Raw genomic sequence first — 10308 nt, 5'->3', positions numbered from 1 at the left:
TTCCATACAAAATATTGATTAGATAATTAAATATTAAAATAAACTCCTTTTAAACCTATTTTCGCCTGTATCAACACACACATTTACAGAATTATGACAATAAGATGCACTAATTCAGAACACACACACACACACACACACACACACATTATATTATAATATATGTATGTGTATTGGTATCTAGCGTGTGTTAAGGTGTAAAAAAAAACAACTCACAAATAGACGTGTTTATGTGTAATATATGCGTGTATAAAATATATATAACTGTGTGCGTGCGTGCGTGTATGTGAGCCTGGACCACAAAACCATGCCATAAGGGTAATTTTTTTGAAATTGGGATTTATGCATCATCTGAAAGCTGAATAGCTGAATACAGTAAATAAGCTTTCCATTGATGTAAGGACAATATTTGGCAGAGATAAAACTATTTGAAAATCTGGAATCTGAGGGTGCAAAAAAAAAAAATCTAAATACTGAGAAAATCGCCTTTAAAGTTGTCCAAATTAAGCAATGCATATTTCTACTCCAAAATTACATTTTCATATATATACGGTAGGAAATTTTCAAAATATCTTCATGGAACATGATCTTTACTTAATATTAATTATTTTTGGCATAAAAGAAAAATGTATCATTTTGACCCATACAATGTATTGTTGGTTATTGCTACAAATATACCCGTGCTACTAATGGCTGGTTTTGTAGTCCAGGGTCACATATTTTAAAGAAATTTAATTTAATATTAATTAATTAATTTAGTTTAATATTAAACTTTAGACATTCAAATGTTTGTAAGCAACTGAAAAAAGCACAAATGTCAGGGCATGTTAAAAATTTTTACAGGCCCCAAAACACCCTCGACCCCAGAGGGTTAATAAAATAATTTAAACCAAATTTAAGAGACTATTCTTTCATGTTAATAATTTTTAACATGAGAGAGAACATTGTTCAGCCTGTGCAGGTCATCATAATATTATTACATTTCAGTGTTTTTTTTGTACAATAAACAATCTTTTGGTATATAAACAAATTTTGGTCTTGATTCTAAACACCAACTTGATATCTAGCGTACAGTATGGGTCCTGAAGCAAAACCGTCTGAGAGCCACAGTGATTTACAACACATTTGTTTTTTCTACAATGCATGGCTTGTTATCTCCCTCTTGTGGTCACTCTTGACTAGCCTGACAGGAAATGTCATTAACATGTAAGCACTATGTACTTGCATTATACATAATACACAGCTGGATCAAGCAGTCTGTATTCCAACCCCAGCTCATTTAAGATGTTATGAACTCTCTGGCCAGTATAAGCGAGGCAATTAATATCAGCGGTAATCAGAGGAGATATATGCAGACAGGACACATTGAGTTACTAGAGACTCGTAGGGAATGGGAAGACCGGGTCTCGAATTTACAGCCACTGAGTTCAAACAGAGTTTAATTTACGTTAATTAAGGTGCTTCATTTGAGCTGTGACTCTGGGGAAAAGATAAGAACAGACACACACGCTGCCACACATAAAATACTGCATAAAGAGCTTAGTTAATGTTTACATTTTGTAAGAAAGAAAAATAGCATCAAGTTGCTTCACAAGCCAGGTGCCATATCAGCAACTCAGCCCACTACTTGGGTATTTTGTCAATGTATATTGAAATAATTTTGCATAGGCAATAACAGTGCAATTTTTTTAAGTTTTAGTTGCAAAATGAATAAAGTATGTGTTTATATAGAAATCGACTTTCAAAATGTTTCTAAATCTTTCTCTGTAAATAAATAAATAAATATTGCCAATATTTTGCATAGGCAATAACAGTGCAATTTTTTTAAGTTTTAGTTGCAAAATGAATAAAGTATGTGTTTATATAGAAATCGACTTTCAAAATGTTTCTAAATCTTTCTCTGTAAATAAATAAATAAATATTGACAAGGCCTACTGCTGCAAGCACAGTTAAGATTTAAAGGCAGAAAACTATCCTCATTAGATTACCTCCTCATTAACTCTCATCTCACCCTTACTGGATGACGAAAGATAAAAGGGAAAATTAGTTATGAGAGTGAAATGAATTTCTGCATGTCGGTTGCAAAACCTTCTGCTTCCATGGCTGACCATCAGTAATTACTCAAGCCACAAACCAGCATCATGATAAACATCAGAGTAGAAGAAATTGGAAGGCTGCGCAAAATTAAAAAGCAATCGTTTTTGTGGATGCTTCAGTTAATACCAATACTATTTTCCTGTTGATGGTGGCCATTGACCTCTATAGTATGGAAAAAATGGAAGTCAATGGCTACCATCGACTGTTTAGTAACAAACATTCTTCAAAATATCTTCCTTTGTGTTCAACAGAAGATCATGTGGGTTAATGATGAAAGGATTTTATTTTTTGGGTGACCTACCCATTTAAGCTCTAAAAATGATAAATGATAAAAACGACCATCTACATAGTACATGTATATCTTCTGACGCCACAGTATACTGTAAGTAGATGACAAAGTTTGAATTTGCATGGTATTTCTGTAAGGCATTTCTCCGTTGTTTTTGTAGTTTCCATTCACCACTAGAAGCTTACCCAAAAATGATGACTTCGGCTTCTGAAAAAACCCATGTGAAAAGGGTCCAGTATGTCACAGTATTTCAAATGTAATGAAATTACTCCAATGAGAGCAACAAACACCATTTTTAGTCATTTTAATTCATTTGTTTTCGGAGCTATTTACTATTTAGGCCAGGAATTCCCATTAAACTTTTTGGGCAGTCAAACCCATTTTTGACCAACTATTTACTTGAAGTACCCTCTGACATTTTAAGATGTCAGTTAATGGTCACAATACATGCAGGTAAACATAACATTTCTTTATTAAATGTTTTTTTGATTAACATTTTGTTAAAAAAACAAAACAAGTTTAGACTATTTCCATAATGTAGAACAGCAGAGCAAAAAAAAACATGGAGGCAAAAAAAAAGCACACTACCCACTGTCCATAAACATGATTGAATGTCCCGCACAATGCGCAGGCCTGAACCCTACTAAACTCCTTTGGGACATACCTGTCAACCCTCCCGTTTTTCCCGGGATTCTCCCATATTTTACCATTCTATCACACTATAATCCTGTTTAAATATTTTCCCATATTTTCCCGTATTTCTCCCGTATTTTTAATGTTTCTATAAAAAGGATTTTATTTTTTGGGTGACCTACCCATTTAAGCTCTAAAAATGATAAATGATAAAAACGACCATCTACATAGTACATGTATATCTTCTGACGCCACAGTATACTGTAAGTAGATGACAAAGTTTGAATTTGCATGGTATTTCTGTAAGGCATTTCTCCGTTGTTTTTGTAGTTTCCATTCACCACTAGAAGCTTACGTAAAAATGATGACTTCGGCTTCTGAAAAACCCCATGTGAAAAGGGTCCAGTATGTCACAATATTTCAAATGTAATGAAATTTCTCCAATGAGAGCAACAAACACCATTTTTAGTCATTTTAATTAATTTGTTTTCGGAGCTATTTACTATTTAGGCCAGGAATTCCCATTAAACTTTTTGGGCAGTCAAACCCATTTTTGACAAACTATTTACTTGAAGTACCCTCTGACATTTTAAGATGTCAGTTAATGGTCACAATACATGCAGGTAAACATAACATTTCTTTATTAAATGTTTTTTTGATTAACATTTTGTTAAAAAAACAAAACAAGTTTAGACTATTTCCATAATGTAGAACAGCAGAGCAAAAAAAACATGGAGGCAAAAAAAAAGCACACTACCCACTGTCCATAAACATGATTGATTGTCCCGCACAATGCGCAGGCCTGAACCCTACTAAACTCCTTTGGGACATACCTGTCAACCCTCCCGTTTTTCCCGGGATTCTCCCATATTTTACCATTCTATCACACTATAATCCTGTTTAAATATTTTCCCATATTTTCCCGTATTTCTCCCGTATTTTTAATGTTTCTATAAAAAAACCCACTGGACGTATTTTATATGTTTGCTACATTCGCCTCTGGTAAAACTCCTGTGATTTGTATGGCCCAAACCTCATTATATGAATAATCACGTCAACAAATTCCAAGGTTGCCCAGTTGCCAGATCTTGTATGAAACGCTTCCTTTTCATACAATCGACACATACAAATTTCAACCCATTTGTCCCCTCAACTTGGCAACCTACAACAGTGATGAGTACCGCGGGAAGGAAAGGAAAGGAAAGGATCACCCCCCCTCCCCCTTCTCCCTTCTCCCATATTTTGGGACCCAAATGTTGACAAGTATGCTTTGGGATGAATTGGATTTGCTGTGAGCCAGACCCCATATGCCCAACATCAGTCCCTGACCTTACTGATGCTCGAGTCTAAACTGGAACAAATCCCAGGAGTCATGTTCCATCATCCAGTGGAAAACCTTCCAGAAGAGTGTAAGATGAAGGAAGTTCAACTCCTCAAGGAGCCCATGGTTTTGAAATCAACAAGCACATATGGGGATGTTGTTTGAGTGCCCACATAGTTGTAACCATAGATCTACGGCAAAAACACTTTATAGTTGTGGAGATCCACTGAGCACATTCCTAAATTTATTTATATATTTAAAAAAAATCTATCTGGTGCCAGATCACTCTGCGTCCTCAGCACATGATTCAGTTTCACAGATAGCTTAGAGATGTCTAAATATGGGGCTGCAAACCACAACGGGCTCATCAGATGCTTGATTTGCTTCATCATCATCAGCTGAGAGACGCAACGCCATTAGCATCTCGCCTAAATGAACTGTCATGCAGATGACGGCAACAAAGACACCAGATGCTCTGAAGCTTCACACAGTTAGACTTGGATTAGTACACTGCAAAGTAGTCTGCTGCCTTTCAATAATACATATGAAAATAATACATATCTAAAATTTTAAAAAACATCTGGTCTACAATGATCATCAGTAAGTAGCCCAAGTAAAAAGAAAATAATTAATGCACAATGATCAATGTGACTACATAAATTACAAAATAACTGTACTTTTTAGTGTAAAATGCCATATTTGCTAAATGAATGCATCCTTGTCTATACCATTACATATTTAATGCATATAACAAAACATAAGTAGATAAAAATGAATGCATATAAAGAAATGCCTACATAAATGCATTATAGATAAAGAAATGCATAAATAAATGAATATATATAAATGCATATAGATAAATAGATGCCTAAATAAATTGATATAGATAAAGAAATGCATATAGTTAGATAAATGCATAAATAAATGTGTATACATAAATAAATGCATAATAAATGCATATAAATGAATGTGTAAATAATTGCATATAGATAAATAAATGCATAAAAACCTAAAACAAAAAAGTATTAAATGAATTATCACTCTTACATTGCATGAATGACTAATAATAATAATGATAATAATAATATACTTACAACTGGTTAAGTGCTGTCTCAGTTTTCTAATCAAAGATGATTTGGAAAACGTCCGCGGTTGGGTGACCTGTGCAGGGGCCTCAGGTCCAGACGTTTCTTCCCGTGTGTCTTCCATGTTCAGCTTGCGTTTTTGCAAAGAGAACCTGGCTAGAAAGAAATAAACTGGCCTTCAATCAGATCAGGGGTTATGACCAAGTACACTTAACCTCTGTTGCATAGAAACCTCTCTACAAACCGTTCCACGGCGAGAACATATCATTCGAAATTCAGAGCGCCAGCGGTATGTCATGTGGGTCAGATTTTATTGTTTGACAACAAGTGCACCATGGGTAGTGCAATTTACATAAAACCAAGCACTGTTGGAAAGTTTACAGTGATCTTCAAATATCAGTAGGATTATGGACTTGCTATTTTAGGGGGCATTTGTAATGTCGGGATAACCCATGGGCTCTCCTGTGGCCCTCTTAGTGGCCAGCTGCATATCTGTGGTGCATAAAGTTTAAAATGATGAGGGACATTACCATCTTCTCATCAGGGTCATTCATCAAGTGGAAACCGCATGAAATGTAATGCCTACGATGATGATCCATCTTTTACCAAAAATTGAGATTGATCAGTTCTGAATGCTTTAGAACGCTTTTATATTTAGCAGCCAGGTAAACAGACAGATATAACTATATAGACTGACAAAAATGTAATATTATTGCATATAAAGTTGATATAAAAGTATAATCTGCACACATGCAGATATACATTAAGATATTATAAACATTAACATTTTCTGTAAAGCTGCTCTGAAATGTGAAAAGTGCGCTACACAAATAAATCTCACTTGACATGTATAAATATTATTTAATCTATATAATCCTCTCTTTTGGCACCTGGCTTACCCTGTCTGGTTTATATGGCACTTATTCAACATTTAAAATTAGATATGTCTCACATTGCATGCTTTTAAAGTCCTAAACCTTTTTTTTTTTACCCCAGCAAAAGCTGCTGTAAGCACTGCAGTAAGTCTGTGGCTTTATTACAGTACTACGATTTCATGATCTGACTCCTAATGACCGCAGCATATGCGGTCAAAACTCTGCCTGTCTTGCATGAATTAACGCAGTCAAGATCAGCACATTTCTCTACACTTAAAGAGCCTTTGGTCCCGGATTAGATTTAGACAACTAATGGAGGATACTCCCTTGGTGATTTTGCAGATGGAACATAGTTAATTATGGCCACCAATGAAATTCAACCATCTCTTTAGCTAAACCAAGGACAAGGCAGTGGTCTCAATGCACTGGCCCAGAAAATGCATTCAGACTCAAATCGAAGTGAACTTGATCGTATTACACATGGTTTAGCAGCACAGGGACAGACTAGAAAATTCACAGGCCCAAGTGATGAACCCAGAACGCCAAGAGATGAAATGCCAGAGAGTTATCATGTGCAGAGAGACCATTAACACAAACTGTGGAATAAAAATTAAAATCAGATAGCAACTAAAGACTCGTGAGTGATAATAAACCAATATTTCTAAAGAAAACTAAAAACTCAATTAACATTATAAATATAAAACAGATAACAGTTTAACCTAAAATATTGATGTTAATGAATTAACCTAATATTGCACAAAAAAGAGAAACAATCTGAAGTATATTACAAGCGAGAAATGAAAGTTCAATAAATATATAAGGCATTTTCTTTTATGATCTATCTTGCTCAGCGGTTTTCAAATTCACAGACCCTCAGTCCACAACAGGCACTATTTAAGAATTTGAAGATAGATAGATAGATAGATAGATAGATAGATAGATAGATAGATAGATAGATAGATAGATAGATAGATAGATAGATAGATATCTTTAAACATTTAAATACATTTCAGAGTTATTTAAAACCATTTAGGCTTTCTAACAGTTACAATATAAAAGTCAGTTATTTAATTTTGGAAATAACATGTTAAAGTATCACACTCAGTATAATTGGGTTTTCATCAATTAAAATATTACTTTACAATTTATGAAGCACAAAAGGATCATTTTATTCCAAAAACCTTCAAAACACTTGCTCTAGCTAACACATTAACCAAGACCTTCAAGTAGGCTATGGCCTGAAGAAGCATTTTTTTGTAAAGATTAACTATATTAAATGCAATCAATATAGATATTATATGCGTTTACTTCAGCAGGGTCCATCAAACATTGAGTTTGCATTAGAACATGCCTACATCTATGATCAGATGTGTAAACAGTTCATGTTGTGTCTTATGTGTTAGCTATGAATAGAACAATCCCACTAGATGGAGCTAAAAGCATTGCCTTTAAAACATTCTCGAGTTACAATTGTTGCATTCACACACATAAAATAAAAATACATGGAAAAGGATAGAACTATAGATTGTACTAATCCCATTGCCTTATGAACAAACAACGATGCGCTAATTCAATAATAAGAATAAAATACGGTCCTTTTTAATTATATTTTTAAAAAATAACGGCTATTATTCCAATACAATTACATATTTGCCAAAATACTGCTAATTTGTGTGAACATCCGTCTTTGTTGCAATTTTAAAAAGCGTATGTGCACAAAAAGTCATAATACTTCCCTGCTAATTGTTGTGATGCGCTGTCATCGCCTTCCGCGACGCCCCTCCCACTATTCCGCCATTGGCTACTTTGTACTGAAAACAGCGCAGACTTTCAGGTTGGAACGTTCCTATTGGCTACAATTTATATTTGCATAAATTCTCATTGCGTGATTGGCCAACGGCACGTCAATCAACCCGTTCCTCTGCTTTTGGATATTACCTCAGGAGACTCCACAGTTTTTCATCAGTGAGGACTGGAATGTGAACAAAGTAACACAACCAGACAAGAGCCAACCAGACAATAGGTGAACAAAACTATGATTCCTCCCCTAATTCCGAAACTGCACAACGTCGGGATTTCTCACTAGCGCCCAGAACACTGTAAGTATGCCATGTCTTTCTAAAAATAGTCTTGTATTAGAGCAAAAAACAACAAGCTTTAGATGAATAACACTCTAACCAACATCTGCACTGTTCTTCCTGTTTTTGGCAGAGCTGGAAAAGCCAATACACTCATTCAGGATTAGATGTGAGCTGGATAGGGATTTGTGACTACCTCAGAAGGAGAAATGGGTGTAAATCGGAAAATAATGATCGCTTACAGGGAGAGCAGCGTCTTTACGTGTCTCTAATCGCCAGGAGTTTGTCAGGCTTTCTTCTGCATCTCAATACACTGAGTTACGACTCTCCGCTAACAGCGTTAGCTCCTCTCATTCACAGTGTCGTTACTGAGCGGTTGGCATAAACATAAACGCAGCTTAATCTGTCATTTTTGAGATGTTACTGTGGTTATTTTGATCTTACTATTACATTAGTAATAGTAAAAAAATACTGGTAAAAAATGTATAGCCTGAATGCACTGTAAGTCACTTTGGATAAAAGCGCCTGCTAAATGCATACATTATTATTAATTATTATACGTTATACCTCAGTGTAAGTTATCCATTTAATCAGGTGTCTCTTTACATTGTTTGGCGCACTAGCGAGCTGGCTAACTATAGCTTTAGTTGGTGCGCATTTCTGAAGTCTCGTGGCGCAGAAAATAGTCGCCGTTTACTACGAACTTGCCAATCTTATTGCTTATCTGCTTTTTAATTCCATATTGGCTACACTTGTTAACGTACAACCACTTTTCATAGTGTATTGAGGCGAGGGGTTAACTGAGGGAACGACGGACAGAATATTGTGTATTTTTTGCTTGTTTCCCACCCAAGCCCGAACCACAGAACACCTGCTCCTAGAGAACATTTTTACAATAAAAAATGTGTTTATACTATATAAAAGTCAGGACATTGCGCTTGAATGTATCATCTATGGCCTCAGGGTTCAAGTACAATTTGAAGTTCATTTCAGTTATTTCTGCATTGGTCACAGTTGAAGTACTAAGCAAACGCCTGTCTAACCGCATATTGGCTGCTGCTTACTTTTGCAAAGGTTTCATGACACTAATATTACAATTATATTTGCCTTAATTACTCACCTGGTACGTTAGACTACCAATGGTTCTACATTTTGTTCCTGTAACATTTTGGATGTTTAACACCTGATTCAACTCGTCAGCTCATTTTTAGAGGTTCCATGTCCTTAAATGGGTGTCAAATAAGGGAGATATCCAGATGTGCAGTTCTGGGCGTCCTTGCAGGGTTAAAAAAAATGCTACTTTATGTTGTAATAATAAATAAGGAACTAAACGTAGGAAAGCTTAACATGCTTTCACTAAAGGTTTTTTTTTTTTCCATTTCAGCCAAAATGGCCAGTTTGGCCACACTACTATAACTTTCTGTAACAATGGCAGCGAGTACTGTCTGTAGCAACTATTCAGTGAAGTGTTCAGCAATGATATTTTAAATGAATATAGCATTCCTTAAAGGGGTCATATGATGCCATTTAAATGTTTCCTTTCTCTTTGGAGTGTTACAAGCTCTTGGTGCATAAAGAAGATCTGTAAAGTTGCAAAGACTAAAGTCTCAAATCCAAAGAGATATTCTTTATAAAAGTTCATAGTCAACCACGCCTACCTAAAACGGCTCGTTCTAACACGCCCCCACATGTCTACATCACGATGTGGGAAGATCTGCATAACGCCGCCCAAATGTTCACACAAAGAAAGAAAGCGTAACTTTTATTCTCGCTGTAGTATTGTTGTTGCTGCCGCTGCCATGTCGTGAAAGCGCTGTGTGTTTCGTTGTGAAAGCGAAACTACTTTGTTTGGCCTTCCAAAAGAGGACGATATCCGCTTCGTCATGCCTAGAGCTGATCTGTGCTGGTCGCTGAGGGAATACATCAACTT

General features: G+C 35.5%; 1 protein-coding gene across 4 annotated transcripts in view; it reads left to right on the top strand.

Moving 5' to 3' along the window:
- The first annotated feature begins 8244 nt into the window (after window positions 1–8244).
- The window catches only part of LOC107581825 (kelch-like protein 25), a 57395-nt gene continuing 55331 nt past the window's right edge, over window positions 8245–10308 (top strand). For 2 of the 4 annotated variants that reach the window (XM_016267484.1, XM_016267483.1), the window contains exon 1: window positions 8245–8399. The gene's annotated coding sequence lies outside the window, so the exon portion shown is untranslated. Of the gene's footprint in view, window positions 8400–8520; window positions 8548–10308 lie in introns of those variants that run through there. The other 2 variants (XM_016267485.1, XM_016267486.1) reach the window with 2 other exon arrangements.

The sequence above is a fragment of the Sinocyclocheilus grahami genome, unplaced genomic scaffold (genome assembly GCF_001515645.1).
Source record: "Sinocyclocheilus grahami isolate Dianchi unplaced genomic scaffold, SAMN03320097.WGS_v1.1 scaffold38.1, whole genome shotgun sequence".
Classification (NCBI taxonomy): Eukaryota; Metazoa; Chordata; class Actinopteri; order Cypriniformes; family Cyprinidae; genus Sinocyclocheilus; species Sinocyclocheilus grahami.
The sequence above is the reverse complement of the archived record's forward strand: the minus strand, read 5'-3'. Positions and strand labels throughout refer to the sequence as shown.